Source organism: Oncorhynchus clarkii, chromosome 6, assembly GCF_045791955.1.
Source record: "Oncorhynchus clarkii lewisi isolate Uvic-CL-2024 chromosome 6, UVic_Ocla_1.0, whole genome shotgun sequence".
In the NCBI taxonomy this organism is placed as follows: domain Eukaryota; kingdom Metazoa; phylum Chordata; class Actinopteri; order Salmoniformes; family Salmonidae; genus Oncorhynchus; species Oncorhynchus clarkii.
Genome location: NC_092152.1, coordinates 89,710,119 through 89,721,545, shown reverse-complemented (window position 1 = coordinate 89,721,545; position 11,427 = coordinate 89,710,119).

The following is an 11,427-nucleotide window of genomic DNA, read 5'->3' as shown; positions in this document are numbered from 1 at the left end:
CTGTTATAAGGAACACCCAGTGAGTTCACTCTGAGAACCTCGCCGGGCGGTTACTGTAAACCTCCTTACTGTAAACCTCCTTACTGTAAACCTCCTTACTGTAAACCATCCCATTCTACCAGCTTCTAAATGTCACCAAAGGTCACTAAAATTCAATTTAATCCTGACACTGTACCCTTGAGTTGGCCCAGAGTGACTGTACAGAGAAGTGACTTAATCACAGGACAGACCGACTGCACGGGACAGACAGACTGCACGGGACAGACAGACTGCACGGGACAGACAGACTGCACGGGACAGACAGACTGCACAGGACAGACAGACTGCACGGGACAGACAGACTGCACGGGACAGACAGACTGCACGGGACAGACAGACTGCACAGGACAGACAGACTACACAGGACAGACAGACTGCACAGGACAGACAGACTACGCAGGACAGACAGACTACACAGGACAGACAGACTACGCAGGACAGACAGACTGCACGGGACAGAAGTGAGCACAAACTCCAGTTGAATGTGAACAGTAAAGAGATGCTTGGTGGGGAACACTGAGTCATTAGTTGGTCTTTAATCTTGACTTTATCTCGAGTTAAGTGACGGACAGAAACTTGACTTAGTCCCACAGAACAAACAGTGCAGAGGAGAGAAAATCTCCCGATGAATACGGTGTTAACCGTGTCGTTGGCTGCCCTTTAGATCCACTGAGAATTCTTCTCTCAACAGTTGTCCTCGTTACCTCGACGATCCGATCTGTCTCTACATGAAGTCACAGGTTTCATACCTAGGCGGTGGCACCCTATTCTGGCACCCTATTCTCTATTACAGTGCACTACTTTTGAGCAGGGCCTATAGGTAGTGCACTTTATATATAGGGAATAGGGTGCCATTTAAGATGCAACTTTTGCAATGTGGCAATATTTTTATTAGTACCCTGCCTCAGATTCCCAAACACACCCAAGGCTTGGTTTATAGCTCTGGGAAGGCCCTTCTATTTCACTTTACAGTGGATTACCTCAACGTGTTCTTTACAGCCTGTTTTAAAACAATCTCATCATTGTAAAAAGCCTGTAGACCCACTCTCATAAAGACCTGGTTATCTGTTCCCGTTCCTCTGTGATCGTACTAGTGAAGCTACAGGATGACTCCCAAATAGCACCCTATTCTCTTTTGGGCCCTAGTCAAAAGTAGTGCACTATATAGAGAATAGGGTGCCATTTGAGATGTGACCACATTGACTCCAGTTGAAAGGCAAAGCTCTACAGTGTGTCTCCCCTTTCTTTCTGCTTTCTTGGAACTACCAGCAGTGTTCCAAGCTTTGTTGGCAGCGTTTCTAGTCCAACCCAGTGAAAAGTTCAGGGAAAAGTAGGAAATAGAAGACGGAGCTAGCTTTCAGCACAGTGGTGCTCATGTCCGTCTACACTCTGTATTAAAAGACACTGTAAATTATGTCCAGGCTAAATTAATGCCTCCAGGTCTAAAATAGTCTGAGGATTTCTCTGCTTCCTCTTGACTAATCTACTGTGCTTTAGCTTCTCTATGAGCTAAGCTGAGGCCCTTGGTTTTGGCTGGGCTGCCGTTGCATCGCCTCAGTGCTGGCTTTCAGTAAAAGGCTACACATACATGCTCGCACACACGCACGCACGCACGCACACACACACACACACACACACACACACACACACACACACACACACACACACACACACACACACACACACACACACACACACACACACACACACCCACAACACAACACATCACATCACGCAAGGAGAAGAGAGAGTCCAGCTGGAGAGAGTTCTAGGAATCCTTCACAGGGTGAAGGAAGCAGGTGTCAGGCCTGTGAATGGCCAGCCTTGTCCCCCTGCCTCCCCCCTCAGTATCCCCCATCCCCTCAGCCTCCCCATGGGCCCTCCCTCTTCCCAGTCACCTAAAAGAAACCAGAATCAGCTTTTCTCTCCCCCTTCCAAAAAGAAACTCCCCTTGTAAAAACACACGGTGTCACCACTATGCCAGCTAGCCCAGACATACAGCACAGTGGAACTACTCTAAGATAACTCTCCTCTAACGCTGTGTAAAGAGAGGCTTGGTTCAGCCCACTGTGTCTTGAGTAATCACGGAATTCCATTGTAAACTCAAACTAAGGAGGAGTGAAGGGACAGCCCTGTTGTGTTCCACAAATAACTCATTTTTAAAAGCCATTCAGAATAGGTGACAGGTGGCCATTTTGAAATGTCTCTGTAGCTGTCAGATACCTCCGTAATCACATGCTCATCAGTTAACTGGACTCTGTTGAATGTTCTATATGTTATTTTATTTCATATACATATACCAGGTACATTTAAACATTTACAGTCTCTTGTGGGATACATTCATACCATCCTATCCATCACGGTCAGTGCTTGTCTGACCATCCCTTCACAGTACCTCAGTGCGTTGTAACTGGTGTCCATTCGTTCATTCAGAACATGCAATATACCTCACTATCTCTATAACACTTTGCACAGTCAGTCAGACAATCAGACAATCAGTCAGTCAGGTAGTCGGTCAGTCAGCCAATTCAGTTATGATTGTAGTTATTTCTTCTCTAGTTCAGTGTCAGCAGCCAGTCAGGATGCTGATCCTCCCCAATGCCCCTTCCCCCTTTTCCCTCTATTCCAATACCCACAATTCCTTTTACTGACCACTTAAACATAAAATGGTCCAACCTGAACAAATGTCTAGGTAATGGTTATATGTACCTCTACAATTTTAACTCGGTTCAAAGAGACAAAGTGATTTGAGTGTAAAAATAAAGGTTGTTTAAAAAAAAAACTTTTGAAACTGAAACCTCACTGAGGGTGTCCGGGATTGACTGAGAGATACCAGGTGTGTTTTTGACCAGCGCTCTTTGATTATTATAGTAATATAGTATTATTATAATATATTATATTACTAGAAATGTATTTGTTAGATTTCAATATTATTTTCTGGCTTTCTGTTATTTCCATGTTTTATTTGAACTGCTATGGTGTTATTTTGTGTTTTGTACATTTTGTTATTATCACCTGTGTGTGTGTGTGTGTGTTCATATCATGTTTTTTTTATTGATTTGCTACATTATTTAAGTTTTCTTTTCGCTTGATCGATGCTAAGCATTACGAATAGAACGTCAGGACATTATTAATTTTCCTCGTAATCTCAGAAAATTGTACATCTTTGTCTGTAACGCAAAGACATCGCAGGGAAAATGATTCAGGAAGTTGTAATTTCAGAGGAAATTAAACCCAACTGTTGTGAATATATTTGTCATTGCGTCCTCTTTCAGAGTGACGTGTAACCCATATAAACAACAACAGCTGTTTAAATGTTCATATATTATCTCATTCCAGTTTATTTTATTCTCATCACGTCCAAAACACAATACATTATTCCGGAACTACTCATCAAAACATCACAGCTCAAACTAAGGAGGAGTGAAGGGGCAGCCCTGTCGTGTTCCACAAATAACTCATTTTTAAAAGCCATTCAGAATCTGCATTCTGGAGGTAGATAAGGTTAAACTCATGTCGTTACAATAAATGACTGTGAATACCAAGGAAACGGGGGAAAATATAAAATCATTGAACAAAATGACTTCAGGTTTTTTATCATGTTGTTACAAGTTATGCTTTGTTTTATTTTTGACCCTGAACCCTGCTCTGGGTTATAAAATGATGTCATTAGGCTACACAAGAGCTGTGACTAATTATCATGGTTGGGATTTGATGGAATTGTGGCTAAATAAAACAGTGATCATTCCATAACAAAACCTATAGCTATATTCAACAGACAATTGATGATACAACACGAACACAATTTGTACAACAACTTGTGTACTAGGAAATTTAAACGAGAGGCGGAACTCAAATACGAACTCAACTTTTTTTTTTATCTTCTCTGAAAATGATTTACTTAAGATTGACTTTAATCTCACTGCAAAAAAATGGGAAACAGGAGTAGAATGTATATTCTCTTTATGTTCAGAATGTTGTGTCGCTAGTTTAACGTTGGATTTTTTTTGACATGGTCTGTGTTGCATCTAAGACAAACAGCCATCCTCTGTAGCAGAACGGGGACAGTGGAACGCTCTACAGGCGAACGCCTATTCCAAAAGATAATTGATATTGCATTTGTATGCCATGTATGTACACTGCTTACTTCGCCTCAAAACAATGTATCTGGCCTAACCTCATTTAATGTATTTATTTTTGAACTTTGTACTATATTCTTGACTGTGATTCATTTGACTATTCCAAGTAATAGATTCATTATCAATTCATGCTATTTTTCTTAGTTTGCTTATTTCTTATATTTCTTTGTACTATTTAGTTGATGCTCTAGTCTAATAAGAGTTGCTGTCAGAAAACAAGACAAAAAAAATGTAATACTCAAGACTCCCTTGAGGAGATGTCCGTCAGTCACCGATACACATTGTCAGGGATACAAACCATTCTCACCGACCTTCTTTAACAATATCAGTCACCGATATACATGGTCAGGGATACAAACCATTCTCATCGACCTTCTTTAACAATATCAGTCACCGATATACATGGTTATAGGGGTACAAACCATTCTCACCGACCTTCTTTAACAATATCAGTCACTGATATACATGGTCAGGATTACAAACCATTCTCACCGACCTTCTTTAACAATATCAGTCACTGATATACATGGTCAGGGATACAAACCATTCTCATCGACCTTCTTTAACAATATCAGTCACTGATATACATGGTCAGGGATACAAACCATTCTCACCGGCCTTCTTTAACAATATCAGTCACTGATACACATGGTCAGGGGTACAAACCATTCTCATCGACCTTCTTTAACAATATCAGTCACCGATATACATGGTCAGGGATACAAACCATTCTCATCGACCTTCTTTAATAATATCAGTCACTGATATACATGGTCAGGGATACAAACCATTCTCATCGACCTTCTTTAACAATATCAGTCACCGATATACATGGTCAGGGATACAAACCATTCTCACCGACCTTCTTTAACAATATCAGTCACTGATAGTGGATAATCACTATATTAAATTATGTCAGACAAAGTGCCATCGTGGTGCAATATCATGTGCTCGTATTGCTTGTGCTTTCGGGGCGTCAGGTAGTGGTTAGAGTGGAGGTGCGGCAGGTAGACTAGTGGTTAGAGTGGAGGGGCGGCAGGTAGCCTAGTGGTTAGAGTGGAGGGGCGGCAGGTAGACTAGTGGTTAGAGTGGAGGGACGGCAGGTAGCCTAGTGGTTAGAGTGGAGGGGCGGCAGGTAGACTAGTGGTTAGAGTGGAGGGACGGCAGGTAGCCTAGTGATTTAGAGTGTTGGACTAGTAACCGAAAGGTTGCTAGAGCGAATCCCTGAGCTGACAAGGTTAAAAAAAATCTGTTGTTCTGCCCCTGAACAAGGCAGTTAACCCACTGTTCCTAGGCCGTCATTGATAATAAGAATTTGTTCTTAACTGACTTTTGCCTAGTTAAATAAAAATTAATTGAGAAGAGCGATGTACCATGTACACTATATTGTTCCCCTTTATCAGCTGACATCGTCATAGTAACTGAGAACACATCCTGCCTAAAGCCAGATCTGATGGTCACCGAAGTCGTCAGGTACAGATGAATGTTCACAACTACACGATTCCTCTTTAGACACGTCCTTAGTAAAGACAGTATTTCATTGCTGTTACTACTAGTTCTAGCCTGCTTCTCAGCAGAGAGAGAGAGAGAGAGCTGTTTGAGGCCACAACACTCTCTCTCTCTCTCTCTCTCTCTCTCTCTCTCTCTCTCTCTCTCTCTCTCTCTCTCTCTCTCTCTCTCTCTGTCCCTCTCTCTCTCTGTCTCTTTCTGTCTCTCTCTCTGTCTCTCTCTGTCTCTCTCTCTCTCTCTCTCTCTCTCTGTGTGTGTGTGTGTGGTAGCTGGATGGAAAGACACGGGACCTTTTCTCTACGAGACTCCAGTAGTCTGACAAGGTATTTATCAGAAGTGGGTACAGAACATTTTGCTCTTGCAGAGGAAACACATCCTTCATCAGTCTCGGGCTGCCAATATTTTACCTTTTTCATTTGAGCACCATTAAGCTGAAATTACCCACGAGAGAACGAGAGGTCTGGGAAGAGGTCTCTACCTCCATATCTCTTAATGATGACCTGCTCCTAAGATAACAAGAGGTCTGGGAAGAGGTCTCTACCTCCATATCTCTTAATGATGACCTGCTCCTAAGATAACAAGAGGTCTGGGAAGAGGTCTCTACCTCCATATCTCTTAATGATGACCTGCTCCTAAGATAACAAGAGGTCTGGGAAGAGGTCTCTACCTCCATATCTCTTAATGATGACCTGCTCATAAGATAACAAGAGGTCTGGGAAGAGGTCTCTACCTCCATATCTCTTAATGATGACCTGCTCATAAGATAACAAGAGGTCTGGGAAGAGGTCTCTACCTCCATATCTCTTAATGATGACCTGCTCACAAGACAACTAGAGGTCTCTACCTCCACATCTCTTAATGATGACCTGCCCACCAGACAACTAGAGGTCTCTACCTCCACATCTCTTAATGATGACCTGCCCACCAGACAACTAGAGGTCTCTACCTCCACATCTCTTAATGATGACCTGCCCACCAGACAACTAGAGGTCTCTACCTCCACATCTCTTTACGACGGCCTGCGCTGCTTCTATAACCACAGCGGGAGGGTTGTCCTGCGTCTTTGTGCGTATTTGGTTTCCTATGGTTACCACGGCAGCAAGACGCTCTGTTACCTCATGCTCCGTAGTGATGTCAGCAGGTGACTGTGGTCCAGAATGAAACCCTAGTTGCTGTAGTCCACTGCTCTGTTCCAAAGTAGTGCACTTTAAAATGAAGTAGGGTGCCATTTCAGATATATACAAATCACTGAACTGTGTTCATAATGTCCAATACACTGACCTGTGTTCATAATGTCCAGTACAGTAGACTGTGTTCATAACAGTAGACTGTGTTCATAATGTCCAGTACAGTAGACTGTGTTCATAATGTCCAGTACAGTAGACTGTGTTCATAACAGTAGACTGTGTTCATAATGTCCAGTACAGTAGACTGTGTTCATAATGTCCACTACAGTAGACTGTGTTCATAACAGTAGACTGTGTTCATAATGTCCACTACAGTAGACTGTGTTCATAACAGTAGACTGTGTTCATAATGTCCACTACATCACTGTGTTCATAATGTCCAGTACAGTAGACTGTGTTCATAATGTCCAGTACAGTAGACTGTGTTCATAATGTCCAGTACAGTAGACTGTGTTCATAATGTCCAGTACAGTAGACTGTGTTCATAATGTCCAGTACAGTAGACTGTGTTCATAATGTCCACTACAGTAGACTGTGTTCATAACAGTAGACTGTGTTCATAATGTCCACTACATCACTGTGTTCATAATGTCCAGTACAGTAGACTGTGTTCATAATGTCCACTACAGTAGACTGTGTTCATAACAGTAGACTGTGTTCATAATGTCCACTACATCACTGTGTTCATAATGTCCAGTACAGTAGACTGTGTTCATAATGTCCACTACAGTAGACTGTGTTCATAACAGTAGACTGTGTTCATAATGTCCACTACATCACTGTGTTCATAATGTCCAGTACAGTAGACTGTGTTCATAATGTCCAATAAAGTAGACTGTGTTCATAATGTCCAGTACAGTAGACTGTGTTCATAATGTCCAGTACAGTAGACTGTGTTCATAACAGTAGACTGTGTTCATCATGTCCACTACATCACTGTGTTCATAATGTCCACTACATCACTGTGTTCATACGTGTCAACGAAGGCCTCTGAAGTCCATACGAACGATCACATGATAATTCCGCTAAGCTCTATTCGAGGAATCCTGTAGGAATGTTGCAGTCCTCCACCTTGTTAAGTTTGGTCGTCTTGATCCTCGTTTGATCACACAAGACGTAGAAAACACTGCTGCTAGCAGAAATATGTGGCTGGAAGTTTCCATTCGGGGCAGAAATATGTGGCTGGAAGTTTCCATTCGGGGCAGAAATATGTGGCTGGAAGTTTCCATCCGGGGCAGAAATATGTGGCTCGAAGTTTCCATCCGGGGCAGAAATATGTGGCTGGAAGTTTCCATTCGGGGCAGAAACATGTCTCCTAACTGTACTGTTAAGTATCGTCTCTGAGACCAAGTGGTCTACGGGCTAAGCCAACATACTGGATGCTCTAGTATCAATATGGGGAATACACAGTATATCTGAGATGATTCTTATCGAATGGTACATTATCCGCTAGCATCACCCCCCCCCCCCCACCCCACCCTCCTCCCTTTAGAGTGGTAGAATGATTTTCAATCAGGGTTGAATCACTGATTAATTGATCACCCTGTGTGTCTCTGTACCGCCCTGTAAACATACCAACAGAACCTGCCTTTTAAATGGGGTGGAAGCTCATCGTTAGTTTGCGGTAAGAGTAGAGTAACGATAACGCTGTTCGTTCTTGCCCGATGTCATCACACCGGTGGCTTTAACCCGGTACCTGCTTTGGAGAAGAAAAAAATGAACCCTCTTTTAGAGTCTAAATGATGTCTTCTATAATATTGACGCATATTTGTCCCGGTATGTACAGTATATACCACAGCTAGGCTGCCGTGGAACCCTAATGTGTATAACGACTCAATGAAACTCACTAGTCACTATGTTGAGGTATCCCAGCTGTACAGTTCCCTGCTGACATTAATGTACAGAATGCCAGACATGTACAGTTGTCCCTGGTCTGGTCTGATGTGTCTCTCAACTCCATCTTACCTTTATTTCTTTTTTACAAGATAATTTTTTTACTCTCTAGATGATTATTTTGTGATGACTATGTTCTATGCAAATATGCAAAACAAAATATACGATGTAATGTTATGTCGTCCTTAACTTGTACGCATGGATTTGTGAAGTTTACATTTGGTAAATTAAATTCATAAATTAGCATTTTTATGTTTACGTGTCTTTTTTTGGACAATAGGGATAAATATGATAAATAAACATTTTAATGTTGGCAGTGTCTTCTTCTGGATGGTAGTTTCATTTGCACAGTAATTCATAGCCACACACAGCTCCCACTATGTGCCCGTTCACACCGGTTTCATCACCCTGACAACAGACAACTATGGATGCGTCGGTTTCATCACCCTGACAACAGACAACTATGGATGCGTCGGTTTCATCACCCTGACAACAGACAACTATGGATGCGTCGGTTTCATCACCCTGACAACAGACAACTATGGATGCGTCGGTTTCATCACCCTGACAACAGACAACTATGGATGCGTCGGTTTCATCACCCTGACAACAGACAACTATGGATGCGTCGGTTTCATCACCCTGACAACAGACAACTATGGATGCGTCGGTTTCATCACCCTGACAACAGACAACTATGGATGCGTCGGTTTCATCACCCTGACAACAGACAACTATGAATGTGTCGGTTTCATCACCCTGACAACAGACAACTATGGATGTGTCGGTTTCATCACCCTGACAACAGACAACTATGGATGCGTCGGTTTCATCACCCTGACAACAGACAACTATGGATGTGTCGGTTTCATCACCCTGACAACAGACAACTATGGATGTGTTGGTTTCATCACCCTGACAACAGACAACTATGGATGCGTCGGTTTCATCACCCTGACAACAGACAACTATGGATGTGTCGGTTTCATCACCCTGACAACAGACAACTATGGATGTGTCCCAAATGGGGCCCTAAATCCTTACTCTAGGCCTGGGCTCTTCTTACTGTATATCACTAGGTCACATGATAGGACTGGCCTGGGCCCTTCTTACAGTATATCACTAGGTCACATGATAGGACATACCTGGGCCCTTCTTACAGTATATCACTAGGTCACATGATAGGACATACCTGGGCCCTTCTTACAGTATATCACTAGGTCACATGATAGGACTTGCCTGGGCCCTTCTAACAGTATATCACTAGGTCACATGATAGGACTGGCCTGGGCCCTTCTTACAGTATATCACTAGGTCACATGATAGGACTGGCCTGGGCCCTTCTTACAGCATATCACTAGGTCACATGATAGGACATACCTGGGCCCTTCTTACAGTATATCACTAGGTCACATGATAGGACATACCTGGGCCCTTCTTACAGTATATCACTAGGTCACATGATAGGACATACCTGGGCCCTTCTTACAGTATATCACTAGGTCACATGATAGGACATACCTGAGCCCTTCTTACAGTATATCACTAGGTCACATGATAGGACATACCTGGGCCCTTCTTATAGTATATCACTAGTTCACATGATAGGACATACCTGGGCCCTTCTTACAGTATATCACTAGGTCACATGATAGGACATACCTGGGCCCTTCTTACAGTATATCACTAGGTCACATGATAGAACATACCTGGGCCCTTCTTACTGTATATCACTAGGTCACATGATAGGACATACCTGAGCCCTTCTTACAGTATATCACTAGGTCACATGATAGGACATACCAGGGCCCTTCTTATAGTATATCACTAGTTCACATGATAGGACATACCTGGGCCAGTCTTACAGTATATCACAAGGTCACATGATAGTCTCCTGGCTACATGAAACCACCAGGAACAACTGGGCCCTGGTTACTGGCTACAACTACAACTAGAGGCTGGAGTTTCTCCCGGGGAAGAAAAGTTCTGACTATGAAGTCGATCCTCCATGCCACATTGGCAGTTCATCTTCATGTCTAGTTCCTGGCATAGAGCGGGAATGTATTACATCTGAATGGTACTGGGGCAAGGCACCCTGCCAATGTCACTCTGAAAGAAGTCTGTGTCCTACTCTGTCAAAACCGGAAAATCTTTCTGCTATCACAGCAAAGTGGTCAGATTTAATTAACGGAGCATTGGGTTGCACCCTCGTGGTGTTAGACTGGAGGGTTGGTCATGGATGTATTGACAGTAGTGTTAGATTGGATAGTTGGTCATGGATGTATTGACTGTGGTGTTAGACTGGAGGGTTGGTCATGGATCTATTGACTGTAGTGTTAGACTGGATGGTTGGTCATGGATCTATTGTCTGTGGTGTTAGATTGGATGGTCGGTCAGGGATGGGTTGGTCAGGGATGTACTGACAGTAGTGTTAGATTGGATGGTTGGTCATGGATGTACTGACAGTAGTGTTAGACTGGAGGGTTGGTCATGGATCTATTGACTGTAGTGTTGGATTGGATGGTTGGTCATGGATGTATTGACTGTAGTGTTAGATTGGATGGTTGGTCATGGATGTACTGACAGTAGTGTTAGACTGGATGGTTGGTCATGGATCTATTGTCTGTAGTGTTAGACTGGATGGTTGGTCATGGATGTAC